Here is a 14,522-nt window from a genome sequence, read left to right on the forward strand (position 1 = left end):
CCCCGGCTGCGCAGCCACAACCCCCACGGGGCCAGAGGCACCACAGTTCCCCAGGCAGAGGCCCCGACGCGGGCAACAGCAGCCAGCTGCGCCACGCCCGGGCGAGAGCTGCTCTCAGGCAGTGGTGATGTCATCCTTTGCATGCAGCCCGGCCGCTGCCTGCACCTCTGCTTGGGAACGCTGCGCTGCAGGCTCTGCCTGCTAGGATGGCACTGCAGCCGCGGACTGTGCATGGGCCAGCATCTCGGACACCCACGCACTGACACGGGGCACTGCAGCGCCAGGCAGCGCCTAGGGCAGCACGTCACACACCCCCTGCAGCGCCAGGCAGCGCCCGGGGCAGCACGTCAGACACCCCCTGCAGCGCCTGGGGCAGCACCTCACACACCCCCTGCAGCGCCCGGGGCGGCACGTCACACACCCCCTGCAGCGCCAGGCAGCGCCCGGGGCGGCACGTCACACACCCCCTGCAGCGCCAGGCAGCGCCTAGGGCAGCACGTCACACGCCCCCTGCAGCGCCAGGCAGCGCCCGGGGCAGCACGTCAGACACCCCCTGCAGCGCCTGGGGCAGCACCTCACACACCCCCTGCAGCGCCAGGCAGCGCCCGGGGCAGCACGTCAGACGCCCCCTGCAGCGCCAGGCAGTGCCCGGGGCGGCACGTCAGACACCCCCTGCAGCACCAGGCAGTGCCCGGGGCAGCACGTCAGACGCCCCCTGCAGCGCCAGACCGTGCATAGGGCAGCACGTCAGACGCCCCCTGCAGCGCCAGGCAGTGCCCGGGGCGGCACGTCAGACACCCCCTGCAGCGCCAGGCAGTGCCCGGGGCGGCACGTCAGACACCCCCTGCAGCGCCAGGCAGTGCCCGGGGCGGCACGTCAGACACCCCCTGCAGCACCAGGCAGCGCCCGGGGCAGCACGTCAGACGCCCCCTGCAGCGCCAGACCGTGCATAGGGCAGCACGTCAGACGCCCCCTGCAGCGCCAGGCAGTGCCCGGGGCAGCACGTCAGACACCCCCTGCAGTGCCAGGCAGTGCCCGGGGCGGCACGTCAGACACCCCCTGCAGCACCTGGGGCAGCACGTCAGACACCCCCTGCAGTGCCAGGCAGTGCCTGGGGCAGCACGTCAGACACCCCCTGCAGTGCTGCACACAGGACAGGCTACCAAGCACTGGAGCACTGGGCAGTGCACAGGACTAGAGCAGGTATATTTGTACTGCAGGTGGTGAGGTAGAAGGAGCACTCAGCCCAAGCTCACTGCAGCCCCAGGCTGTGTCTGACAGGCACTGCAATACCACAGCCCTGGGGCTCAGGAGAGCACACCAGGCCCCAAGGCCCCGGACAGCGCATAGAGCAGCAGGCTGGGATAAAACAGGTGTACGTGCAGCGCAGCAGGGCCGGCGCGAAGGGCACCAGGCAGTGCGTGCCCAGTTCCTTAAGCAACATAAGAAAAGAAATAGTAGATAAAAGCAAAGCATTGCTCCCAGGGGCTACGTCTACGCTCACCCAGCGGGTCGGATGCAGTTTTAGGTACGCCCGTTGTGTACCGAAAAGTTGAATTTCAGCCACCGACTTTTGTCCCTGTCTTCATGGCAGAAGGTCGACAGCAACGCTCTTCCCCTCACCCTTCCTTAATCCTCACGGCTTGCGAGGAGTTCCAGGTCGACGCTGCCCCCGCCCGCCCCGTTTCTCCCGTGATCAGCGCACATGGGGCCTGGGGTTCGGTTTCGAAGTTAGTGTACCAAGGGAATGGATCAGCCAGCCTGAGACGTCCCGCCCCAAACCCCAACTAAAAAATAACCCCATTGCATCTGACTGAACGTTTCCTTTCTACGTGCATGTAGCTGTGGCCAGGGCGTGTCGCAGCCTGGATATTTACTGGATTCATTCAGCATGCTCAGGGTTAAACATCTCTTTCTGCTCGGGCCACACAAAAGGAAGCCCTCGCAGCAGGTAGCTGCTTCGGTTCAAATGAACCCTCTCTCTGCCCCTGGGCTCACCTGGCTGCTTGCCAACAGAGACCCCGCTCTCTCTGGGCTGAGCCCTTTCGTTCCTGAGCCCTGTGCCTCTGAGGATGCAACACGCAGCAATGGGTTTAGAACTGCAGCAAGGGAGATTTAGACGAGACATTATTAGGAAAAACCTCTTAACGGCCCTGACAGGTAAACACTGGAATGAATGGGAGGTTGTGGAATCTCCATCACTGGAGATATTTAAGAGCAGGTTAGACAGACACCTATCGGTGAGGGTCTAGACAGTACTTGGTCCTACCAGGAGGGCAGGGGGCTGGACTCAGTGACCTCTCGAGGTCCCTTCCAGTTCTAGTGCTGTATGATTCTAATCGCCACCGTCTGAACGCTGCAAACGGAGCCAAGCCGCCAAACCTGCCGAAACCTGGGCACTCTCACAGGCTCACAGACCCTCCAAAAAGAAGCTTTGCTCCTGCCGCGTGTGTCGTTTGCCAAGTGGCCTGGCTGCGCATCGGCCCCAGGCCCAGCTGGCCGGGTGCTGGGCACATGCCGGAGAAGACAGAAAATTGAACTGCTTGCAAAGCGAAAAAGCACCAAAAGGCAGCCATGTTCCCCCTGCAATTTCCACTCTGCTTTGATGCTAACTGTGCAAACCAGGCCTGGATCCCCGTGCACGGCAGTCAGACGCTAGCTGGCCCCTACCCCCCACCTTGCTGCGTCGTCTACGCATTGCAGTAGCCCGAGTTCTTCCCTTTCACACACCACAAGAGGGCTGAAGTGGGAGCGCGGCAGGGCTAAAATCATAGCCGCTGGCGTCGGGCCTTTGATGAAATCCACTTGTCTCTTCTTTAGGGAGCCTCTCAGTCGTGTAATTGCAGCTTTCGGCTACGGTGACAATCTGTTCCGGGGAGAGCTCCGGCAGCTTTTTGCAGTGCTCTGGGAACACGGCTGGAAAGGTGGAATTTTCCACTCTCCTGCCTCTGGCTCCAGCCAGGTAAAGGGCGCAGAGAGGAATGTCTGGTCCTTGCACCTCAGAGTCAGCTGGGAACATTTGCCAGAGAAGGCCAGAAAAAAGGAGCAGGCAGCTCTTGCAGAAGGAAATCCCAAGCACTAACCGGGGTCCTTCACCCAGATTGCCATGGAAACGTGTGCCTGGTATGTGACCGTAGCCCAGCTGGGGTTTCCTGACATCCAGGTGCTGCCCAGCTGATAAGCAAAGCACCCACCACACCCACAGCTGGCAGTGTGTGTTTCTATTGGTGGTGTGCACCCACACCTGTCTGTGTGTGCAAAACAAAATTTATTGCACCCCTGGCTGGAAGGAATTAGCAGGACGACGGATCCCGGCCACGCTGAGGGGCAGGCAAGATTCTGACAGCTGGCTGGAGAGGTCAGGGCCCTGCCTCTGCTGTGGATACAGGAACGAATTGGGCTGAGCTGCTTGTGCTTCTGCAGATGAGCAAAGGGATGTCGTCACGCCAAGCGGTGACTTTCCACGACACCCCTCTCTTGGCTTCCGGCGCGGCCTGAAGGAGGGGGGAGGGATCTCAGTCTCCTTCCATCACGCGGATGCCGGCTTGTTAGGTCAGGTCTATATTCAGCCAGCCAGCAGCTTGTCGCGGTGCATGAAAGCCTGCCCTGCTGCTCTTCAAATACAGACTATCTGGCTCTCCAGCATCCCTGCCCTGGGCTCCTCCTCCCCTGGTTACTCAGAGAAACGCACGCAGGGTTTCTGAGCAGACCCAAGTCTGGGGTGGATGCCAAGCGGGTCCCTGGCACACCTGTTCAGAGTGCTCGGCAAATGGCAGTTGCGCCATCTCACACGCTCATCTTGCAGCTGGAGAGGCAGGTCCACATGCTGGGGACGGGAACAGGCTTAGGCAAAACCAGGCCCAACAGACAAATCCAGGATTTATGATTCTTGGAATCGTTACTGCAACCAACGGCCTCCAGCCCCCAAGTGCGAAACTGAAGCAACGTTAACGCCATCTAGCCGAGCTCCCTGGGTCCAGCTGAGAACGAAGCTAGGGCAGATCCGGCTCTTCAGGGACCCGGCTCAGATTCCTGCTGTGCCACCAGCTGCCTGCGTGACCTTGGGTCCAGCTATTCAAAGATGCTGATTGGCAAGTCAGATGCTCCATGGCAATTCTCCTGGAAGGAGGAGAGGGAATCCCAGTTTTGGCCTCTCCAGGCAGGACGCTGTTCCATTCCTTGCTCGCCTGCCCACTTGTATCCAGTTGGAGGGGAGGCCGGGCCAACTCTGAGCAGCCTTATGACCCCACACGGCAGGTGCCAACGAATGCCACTCTCAGAAATTTGGCCTGCCAGCTCCTCCTCCTGTATGACGGAGTAGCTGGGTGGGACATCCATGGCATTGTGCGAATGCCGTTGGTGCAACACTCCAGATCACTCCAACAGCAGCTGTATGGATTTCACATCGGACAACTGCTCAGAAACAGCTGGGTAAAGGCCCACCCTTGCCAGCTTCACAGCCTAGGGCAGGAGCAAGTTTTTTACCTTAGGTGCTACTTTTCATCCCTGCAGTTAGCAACACCTCTTCCCCCTGCCACCTCCACCTGTCTAATGTCATCCAACCCAACAAAAATTTCAGTTATACTCATATGGAAAAAAAAACACCTCTCGAGCACCTTTAGGAAAATAAGTTTGTAGAATGTAAAAACTTCATTAATTGGCATAGAAATGTGAATACACCGACCGGAAACTCAACAGCCCCAGGACTGGGTAGTTGCTGGATATTCAAAAATTCTGGATAATTGACAGGTATTCCTAGCCATGCATAATACTAAAGAAAAACAAGATTAGACACTGAGAAATAAATCAAAATGGATGCAGAGTGCTTTATTTACCAACAGTAGTACTGTACACTGTAAACTTGGTCTGTATTTACTTTCACTATCCTGTCCTTATGGAAAACATAACTAAAATGCACCGATGGTTAAAATGCTGGTGATCGATGCCGGTTAAGACGGAGCATAGTTCAACATTTTTAATGAGATGAGGAGCCTGAGATCCAGCAGCCAATCGTGCTGTGCCTGTTGCAAAATTTCATGCCTTCCCCACCTCACTTTGCATAACCCCAAGTTAGAGCATGAAAGCTCCCTCTTTTTAGTGGCAACAGGCTTTTCGGGCTTGTCCCCTGTATTTAGCTCCAATGACTAGTATGCACGCAGGAGAAAGAAAGTCTTTGTTGAAATTTCACCAGGTCAGCGGAGCAGATGATTCTGCAATTGGAGCACATGACACACCCCTCTGGTCCGTGGCAGCGCTGCATCTACAGAAGACAACGCCCCATCTTTGTGGGTCTGTGTAAGTGAAGCAGGGCCTTGCTGCCAAACAAAGGGGCAAAGCACAACCTTGCAGCTGCCTCTATTAAACACACACCAGCACCTGCGTTGCTGGGCACCGTCTGGCGCTACTGCTGCTCAGTGCAGATGCAGGACAAATCTTACAACAACAAAAGTCAAGGAGGGAAGATTCGTGTGTGTGTGTAACACACCCTGCATGTGTTTCACTGTGCGACGTAGCTGCACCTAAATCTCTTACAGGGAGAAAGAATAAGTCTCCTCCACAGCTTTAGCTCAAACCGTAGCAGCTCCTGCACTAAGCACCAGACATCCCAGGTTCGAGTCCACCTGAGGGTGGCTGCATGTGCCTTCCACTCCAGAGAATGGAGATGGGCTCTGGGCTTTCCTGCGGGGAGAGGAAGGGGCAAGCAATCTGACTATCAGATACTCCCACAGCACAGCAAGTGGTAAAACAGCTGTGTGAAAGCACAGCTGAGGAAGGATCACATAGTTGAGCTGGCTGGTTTCAGAGCCTCCCCACAGCCCGCCGCCTTCACATTCCCTGGCCCTGCCGCACAGCGGGAATCTGGGCTCGCTGAGCTGTGAAGGCTTTTGACAAAGGGCCAAAAAGCAACTGCAAGGGAAGGGCGAGGAGACTCCTCCACCCCAGCCCTTGGTGACTCACCCTCACAGCTGCACAGCCTGTGGCACATGCTCAGCTCCCAGCACACCTCTCCCATCCCAACACACGGCCTCTCCGGTTGCCAAAATGGAGCAGCACAGCCTGGTGGCATGGAGGTGGCTAGAAGCCATCAGATCCAGCGGCAGGAACCTCCAGGGTGCAGTGTGGCCTGGGAGACCCATGGATCATGGTTACGCACAGGTCTGTACTACAGTGGGCTGGGGATTGACCCGAGGCACAGAGGCTGACCCAAAGATGCTACAGCTCTTGTCTGCAAGGGAGAATGGCTGAGCTGAGGATCATAAGAGCAACCATACTGGGTCAGACCATAAGTCCATCAAGCCCAGTATCCTGTCTTCTAAGACAGCCAAAGCCAGGTGGCCCAGAGGGAATGAACAAAACAGGGAATCAAGTGATCAATTCCCTGTCGCCCATTTCCAGCTTCTGGCAAATAGAGCCTAGGGACACCCTGTGTCCATCCTGGCTAATAGCCTATCCTCTGTGAATTTCTCTAGTTCTTTTTTAAACTCTACTGTAGTCTTGGCCTTCACAACATCCTGCGGCAGGGAGTTCCACAGGTTAACTGCGTAGTGTGTGGAAAAAAAATATTTCCTCATTTGTTTTAAAGCTGCTGCCTATTAATTTCATTTGGTGAGCCCTGGTTCTTGTGTTGTGAGAAGGAGTACATAACATTTCCTCATTTGTTTTCTCCACTCAGGTCATGATTTTATAGACTATCATATCCCCCCCTTAATTGCCTTTTCTCCAAGCTCAACTGCCCCAGTCTTATTAATCTTTCCTCATATGGCAGACGGTCCATACCCCTGATCATTTCTGTCACCCTTGTTGTTCCTTTCAGGTCTGAGATGAAGCTGCAGCAGTTGTTTTCACCTTTGGTGAGAGGCAAGGATCCATCCTTGGGTCTCTGTTCATGGGCACACCCCCTAGCTGGCCCCCACCCCCCCCCCGCTGGCAGAGCAGGGCAGAATGCACTGGCAGGAGGGTACAGGGGGAGGTGTGCAGTGGCCCTGCCTACATGGCTCCTGGACACCAAGCAGCAGACTGGGCTGCACGGCCATAGACAAACAGCAGGGTGCAGCGAGACAACCCCACGATCTTCAGCCACCAGGAGCAGAGAGGAACGCAGGCAAGTCCCTTCAAGCCTACAAGCAGAGGCATGTGAACACAATCAGAATAAATTAGATTAATGAGTTCCAGAGTGATCAGCAACAGCAAGGTGGCCACACTTTGAGCCAGCCAGGCCCTTACTGTAGAAACTGAGGCCTGATAAATTCACTGCATTTGCAGTCCCCAGTTACAATGGACAAGGGCAGTTGCCCTGCCGATGGGCCCCAGAGCTATTGCACTCATTGTCCAAAGGTCTCTGAGACACCTGAATAGAGCATACAACCAGTGGAATAGATGGGCTGTGGATCCAGCTGCACTCAGCACCCCAAGAAGATGGCAGAAAGAATGCTAAGGAGTGTCACTAAGGATGCCAGACAGAAAAGCCGGGTGATGCTTGGAAGAAGTCTGGCAACAGAGCAGGCCTTCCGGGAATTACAGCACTGTACTTGTGGATGTTTTGCTGCGTATACTGGTCATTTGTGGTCCAGAGTTCCTGCTAATCTTTCAGCCATGTGTGGAATAAATATTTCTATACACACCAGGGAATGTGCACCACTGGTAGAAACAAAACTCCTAAATCTGCTAATCAGCCAAGCAGCATTTGACTCTCCCCTGAGCAGCCGCTCAGCTTACAGGGAACATAGCATTTTGTCAGTTTCAGGGTAACTGCACTGGAATTCCTCATCCGTGCACCACTGGAGGGGCGCCTGGTCAGCTCTCAGGTCAGCAGCAATCATCCGGCTCTCGGCAAGGCCTCTTGTCCCAACCGCCCTCTCCAGAGGCGTTTAAAGGCTGCACAGCCCTCTGCCACACATGGCATTGTCCCTGTGTCCCTCACAGGCATATGTACAAAGATTATCACATCCCTTTGCCAAAGCTGAGGCGATACGAATCGCCAGACCAAAGGTCCATCTATCCCAGTGTCCTGTCTTCTGACGGCAGCCAATGCCAGGTGCCCCAGAGAGAACCAACAGAACAGGGAATTGCCAAGAGATCCCGCTCCTGTCACAATTCCCAGCTTCTGAGAAAGGAAGATATGAACAATGGCACGAGTGGAAAAGGTAGCAGGAACAACCACGTCACTGCCTTGCGGATGTCCACCACAGGAACAGTGCTGAGGGATGCCAGTGCAGGACAGACTTCTGCAAGATTGCAGCTCAGCTGAATGCAGTCACAAATTCAATGTGCAATTTGCTGAGGCTGGCCATTATTCTCTCAGTACAGGCTACAAAATCCTGGGAGAAGCCCTGAAGGATGAGGGATCTGTCACTTCCAAAGCAGGACATGTTTCCCCAATTGTAAATGAATGTGGTTTTAGGAGAAACACCAGAAGATCAATCCTTGTGGCACATGGACAGTCCCTTGGCACAGATACAAGGTGAACCCTCGGGAAAAACTTGTCCATGAAAGGAAGGTCAGCCAGGAGAGCCTGAAGTTCTGAAGCTCTTCTTGGAAATGAACAAAGGATCAGTTATTAATCGTATATTAGAAAGGATGGAAAATCCACTGGGGAGGGGGAGTATTTTAGAAATAGAACCCAGATGAACCTAGTAAATGAAAGGCCTGAGGATTTCCGGTGTAAGACAGATTTCAGCCCATGTCAAAAAGGGCCCTGTGATAAAATGCTGAGCTTCCGCACACATGAAAAATCTTTCCCTTTTGTGGCGTACAGGGCTGGAGTGCACAGTCCTGCTGCTGAGCAACCCGTCCGCACATTTCAGCAGCACAAGCAGTGGTCAGCTGCACGTCATCCAGGCCTTGGTGTGAAGCGATATGGGGTAGAGCTCAGAAACCTGTCTCTCTCTTCTCCTGGCAGATACATGGGATGTTGTCATGCCACCCTCCTGTTTGTGAGTGCATTGGTGGCTGACCGGCCCGACTCTAGAGCTGCAGGTTGTATCACAGAAAGGGCAGGCGTTGGTAGCTGTTGGAAGGATGCAGGGCAGTTTTCGATGCTCTTTTCTTCTTCTCCGTCTCTTCTCATCTGCAGTGGGGTGGGACCTCTCAAAATGGCATCATCCTCTCTCAGATAACTGCTCTCCACTTGGGACATTCCTAGCTAAGTTTCGCCCCAGTGTTGATTGGGGTGTTGCACTTCTTCCATGCGTGCCTTCAGCACATCCTTATATTGCTTCCGCTGGCCCCCAATGCTCCTCCATCCTTCCTCCAACTTGGAAAACAATGTTTTGGGAGGCGCTGGTCAGACATCTGAACCACATCACCAGCCCAACGAAGTTGTTGATGAATGATAATGGCTTCCATGCTGGTCATGTTTGACTCTTCCAGGACGCCAGGGTTCACGTGCCCATCCTCCCAAGAGCTATTCAGGATTCTCCTGAGGTGGCATTGACGATATTATTCAAGTCCCTTCAGATGACTAGGCAGAGCTGATGCAGATCTGTGAACCAATCCTAGCTTGGTGATGCTAGTGCAATAAGGGCTACTGATGCTCTGCGTCATTCCAGCTCCCTATCTAGCCTTGGAATGAAAAGGAACTGGAGGAAATGTGCCATGACCAACCCACGAAAGAATAAAACCTGTGTGACAGAACCCAGCCTGGAGCAAACTTACACTTGTTCGGAGCGATTGCGGATAGATCTTTTAGTGACTGTCTCCAGTGGTGAAAAAGCTGGATAACATCCTCCCGGCTGGACCATTCAGACTTTGCTGAGGGAATTCATGAGCAGGTTTTAGTGCTGGTGTGGTAGAGAGATGCAACTGTGGCATTTGTCCTTTGCATGTCCTTCCGCTATCCAAATCAAACCACCATTGCACCAGTCTGCGATTGGGACTATATCCCGTCTCCTGGGGAAACTCCTGAACCGCAACAACGTGCACTACCAGTATGGACGTCTGGGCTACTAGAATGCCCTGTAGCTAGTCCAACGGTCACTGCAAACAGTGAGGACTTAAGGCAGGCAGCAGCCAGGCTCCTTTCATGTGCCCATCTGTAAACGCAAGGAGAGATACTGCCGGAACTTGAACGCAGTGGAAGGTATGTACACAATGACTTGTAAGAATACTCATATAAAAAAGGAACAATAGCTCCTGCATCTTTACTAAAAGCTTACCAGAGGTCGCTCCAGCTCTAATATAGGGCTGTGGTAATGGTCAGTCTTTCCTATGCTCGTTAGCAAGGCTTGGGTTCCGCTTCGGGCTTGTCAGTTCGTAGACTCAGCAGGAAAACCCCAGTGCTGGTTGCAGTTCAACCTTTTATGCCCAAAGCCTGTTCTTTGGTTCCAGAAAACCCAATCTGAACCTGCATATGCGAACCCTGGCGAGCAGGAACATCTCTGGAGTTGTTTATAATTTCAGGGTTGACCACCCGCTGCTCTTTACATCTCTGTAAGTCACTTGTTTAACCTTTCTCCAGCCAGCATAACAGTCAGGCATGTGCCCCTCGTCAGTGTAACAGAGCTGTCCCCAAAGATACAGCATGGGATTGCAATACCTGGAACACTCACCCCTTAACTGGAGGCATCAAGTTGCTTTGCTAAGATGGAACTTGGTGTTCCAAGACAGAAGCAATGCTATCAGAGGTAAGCAAAATCGGTCACTGCTGCTTTATCAAGGAAATAAGGCAATAGATTCTGCTAGGGCGGCGTCTCCCAAACTTAAAACATTCATGTACCCCTCCCACGGCTTTGGCCTCATCAGCGCACCACTTCTCGCAGTGCTTATCGCCTGACTTTTAGTCATTTATTTTCTGCCGGGTGCCCCTTGAAATCCTTTCAGGTTTGGAAATGCTGCCTCAGGCTGTAACCGTTGCTAATCCCAGGGAAGTGCTGTAGCTGGTACACTGAAAGCAAACAACCCTTAACCCCAAACCCTTTGTTCTGCTCATTCAAGAGTAGGCAGGACTAATGACCACAAAACCACCTGGAACTAATAGTCCCCTCCGCAGCAAAAGCTGCCATGCAATAGTATCAGAGAGGTAGCCGAGTTAGTCTGTATCTTCAGAAACCACAAGAAGTCCCATGGCACCTTACAGGCTAACAGATATTTTGGAGCATCAGTTTTTGTGGGCAAAGACCCGCTTCATCAGTAACATGCACGCAAGAGTGAATCACAGCACGACATGCTCACCCAGCCCCAGGAAAATCCCAACACAAACAAGGAATGGCAGCTTGCATAAGCGTTTAGCAAAATGTGGTCTTTCTAGTGAGGAACTGTCTTAGGGGAGACAGCCAGGATGGAAGAGGGAAGTCAAGAAATAGCACAGAGATCAAAGCAGCCTGAAGGAAGGACGGCTGTACCGAGTTAAGTGATTACACGTGGCTCCCATCACCCAAACATCTCAATCCCTCCCAAGAATTTTAAAATAGAAATCTTTTCCAGCCTGCAGGAGAAATAGCTGAACTGGCTTTTAGGGGATTGCATTGCTGGTGTGTGCATTTGCTAAAGAAATTTTCAAGGGAAAGATTTATTCTCCCCCCCACCGCCCCCCACACACGCAGAGTAAGTTCCATTCTCAAACACTGCACCTAAGGTAAGGCCTGTCTTCTTGTACTCATGATACCACTGCCATAACTGCAACAGAACATCCCTTAGGTAAGCATGGCCAGTCCCCCAAGGGCTCTGAACGTTTCAAGGCACCTTGAGCAGAATGCTGAGCTGACAGGCTACGTTCCACTACAGAGCTATTTCAAGATAGCTTTGAGAGCATTTAATCTGTACATGGGCTATTTTGAAATAAATTCAAATTAGATAAGCCTCATTGTAAGAGGAATGACGCCTATTTTGAAATACTACAGCCCCTTTTCATCTCAAGACAGAGTGGTTTAGCACCCAAAGTGAGGACCCACAGGCAGTGTTCGCGCCTGCAGCTTATCCTTCCAATATTGGATTTGCACAGTCGACTGCAATACCCACATCAGTCTATTCCAAATTCTTCAGTGGGAGAGCTTTTCCTTCTAAGACTAAGTTCTTTTGTGTAGCTTGCACATGTGCCCTTTCACAGCAGTCATCAAGAGCAACAAGCTCTTCCAAAATAGGTGCTGCTGGAGACAGAATAGCACTATTTCAAAAGAAGCCATAAAGGCATCCACTGGCACTATTTCACAATAGCACTGTGTCCCGACATGTAATTTTGAAATAGCAGAGAGCTATTTTGAAATATATTTTGTAGAGCTGTGCTCTTTTGAAAGAGCTGGATTGAAATATCTTATTTTGAAATAACTCTGCAATGCAGATGTAGCCAAAGGAAACCACAGTTGACCTCCAGGTTGGTACAGGCAATGTTTGTGACCATAAAGCACACAGGTCTCCATAACAGGCCAGAGATTTGCTTCCAGTTCCTGCACAAGTACAATTCCTAACTGAGCTCTAGTGGAGGGGTGCAGTGCAATCACTCCCCACACCCACAGGGGCCCTCCACTGCCTCCCCCAGACCTCTTGTGGATCACCTGACTTGCCCACCATCTGCTGGAAGCACCAACACTATTTCCGAGAACTACAAGAAGTCCTGGGGCACCTTATAGGCCAACATTTTGGAGCATGAGCTTTCATCAGCAGAGACCCACTGCCCACGAAAGCTCTATCCAAAATGTTAGTCTATCAAGGTGCCACAGGACTTCTTGTTCTTGGAGCTACAGACTAACCCAGCTCCCTCTCTGATACTTGTCAACATTATTTCTGATCTCCCAGTTACATCTCGGGCACCTCCTAGGAGCAGCAAGCTGAGCGTCACACTTGGCAAACACAGCAGGAAATTGGCGAAGGCGGGGGGGGGGGGAAGTACAGGAAAGGGGCTCCATCTCTGGTGCCTTCCCCTCACGAGGCTGTGGCATCCCCAACTCTGCCGCCTTACCTTGGGGCGGCAGCCCCCTTCACAGGAGTCCTGACATGGTAGAGCAGCTAGCCCGGCCCCCAAGACCAGTGCCCAGTATTTGCCATAGGGCAATATGGTCACCCTATTTATAATGGAGACCACAGAAGTCTGGGGAGTCTATACTGGGCCCACTTAGATTTAACCCACTTCTCCAGCTCGACCCTAACTTCCACATACTAAGCCCCTTAATCCCTTCCAAGGCCATTTTCCTTAACACCAGGTTGCATTGCTCACCCACCCACAAAAGCACACGTATACCTAGTCCAGAGGAGAGAATCCAAGTCACAGCACTACTACTTTGGCCTTCCCCTGAGACCCCAAACAACTTCAACTCGTCTAGTCACTTGAGTTTATCAATTTTTACATAGGCACTCAAAGACAAGCAGCCCTGCAGCACCTTAAAGACTATTATTTATCAGGTAATGAGCCTTCCCACTAAAACCCACTTCTTCAGATTTTGTGCAGCTACAGACTAATACAGCCACCCCTCTCAGACTACTTACACGGTCACAGACATTGTTTCCATGTCAGAATCACCAACTCCTAGGACCGGAAGGGACCACAGGAGGTCATCTAGTCCAGGCCCCTGCCTAAAGCAGGTTCAATCCCAACCAGGGCTTTGTCAAGCCAGGACAACTTCCACCACCTCCAGGTAAAGCATCCCAGTGCTTCACCACCTTGCTGGGGAAAGGAATTCTTCTTAGTATCCAACCCACACCTGCACCTCAAACTTCAGAGCATTGCACCTTGTTCTGCCCTCTGTCCCCATGGAGAACAGTCTCGGTCCAGCCTCTTCAGAGCCCCCTTTCAGGACGTTAAAGGCTGCTACCAAATCACCCCTCAGTCTTCTCTTCTGCAAGCTAAATAAGCCCGTACCTCACACTCTGGTCATGTGCTCCAGCTCCTTAATCATTTCTGTTGCCTTTCACAACAGAAGCAGGTATCTTCAGTATTGTGGATGGATTTTTTTTTTTAAATGCCAATGATCTGCTCTGGTGCAACTGTGTCTGTGTACATACAGATGGTGCTGCTGCAGTGATAGGACATAAGGATTCGCTGGCAAAAGTTCTAAACATTGTGCCTCCTGACATTTGTACATTGCATGATTCATGATGAAACTTGCTGCAAAGACTTGAGCAAATGCAGTTCTGAATTATACAATAAAAAGTGAATATTAAAGATTGACTTTTGCAGACCAGATTTTCCATTTTCTGTAAAAAATGGGCTCACCCTTTGATTGCCAAATTTTTCAGCCAAAATTTGGTTCACAGTCCACAAGGAAAGGAGTTCATCCTTTTAGCTCAGTGATGTACACAGATTCTTTCCCTATAACCAAGCTTCTATATGCAAAAGGTTACAAAAAAGATGCCTTCTAATTTGTGTCATCTCAGTAACATTTTTGATAAAATAATGGCCTAAATACATTGCTACAAGGAAAAAAAATAGTATTTTAAAAATGGGTGATAACATTTTTATAAAAGCTCACTCTGGAAACAGATACGAAACAGGATCTTAAATGTTTTCAATGTCTCAGCAAATTCAAATCCTGTGATATTGATCAGTCAAATTGATGCTGTTATAACATCCCACCTTGAAGATTTGCACCACC

Source organism: Carettochelys insculpta, chromosome 31 (genome assembly GCF_033958435.1).
Source record: "Carettochelys insculpta isolate YL-2023 chromosome 31, ASM3395843v1, whole genome shotgun sequence".
NCBI lineage: Eukaryota > Metazoa > Chordata > Testudines > Carettochelyidae > Carettochelys > Carettochelys insculpta.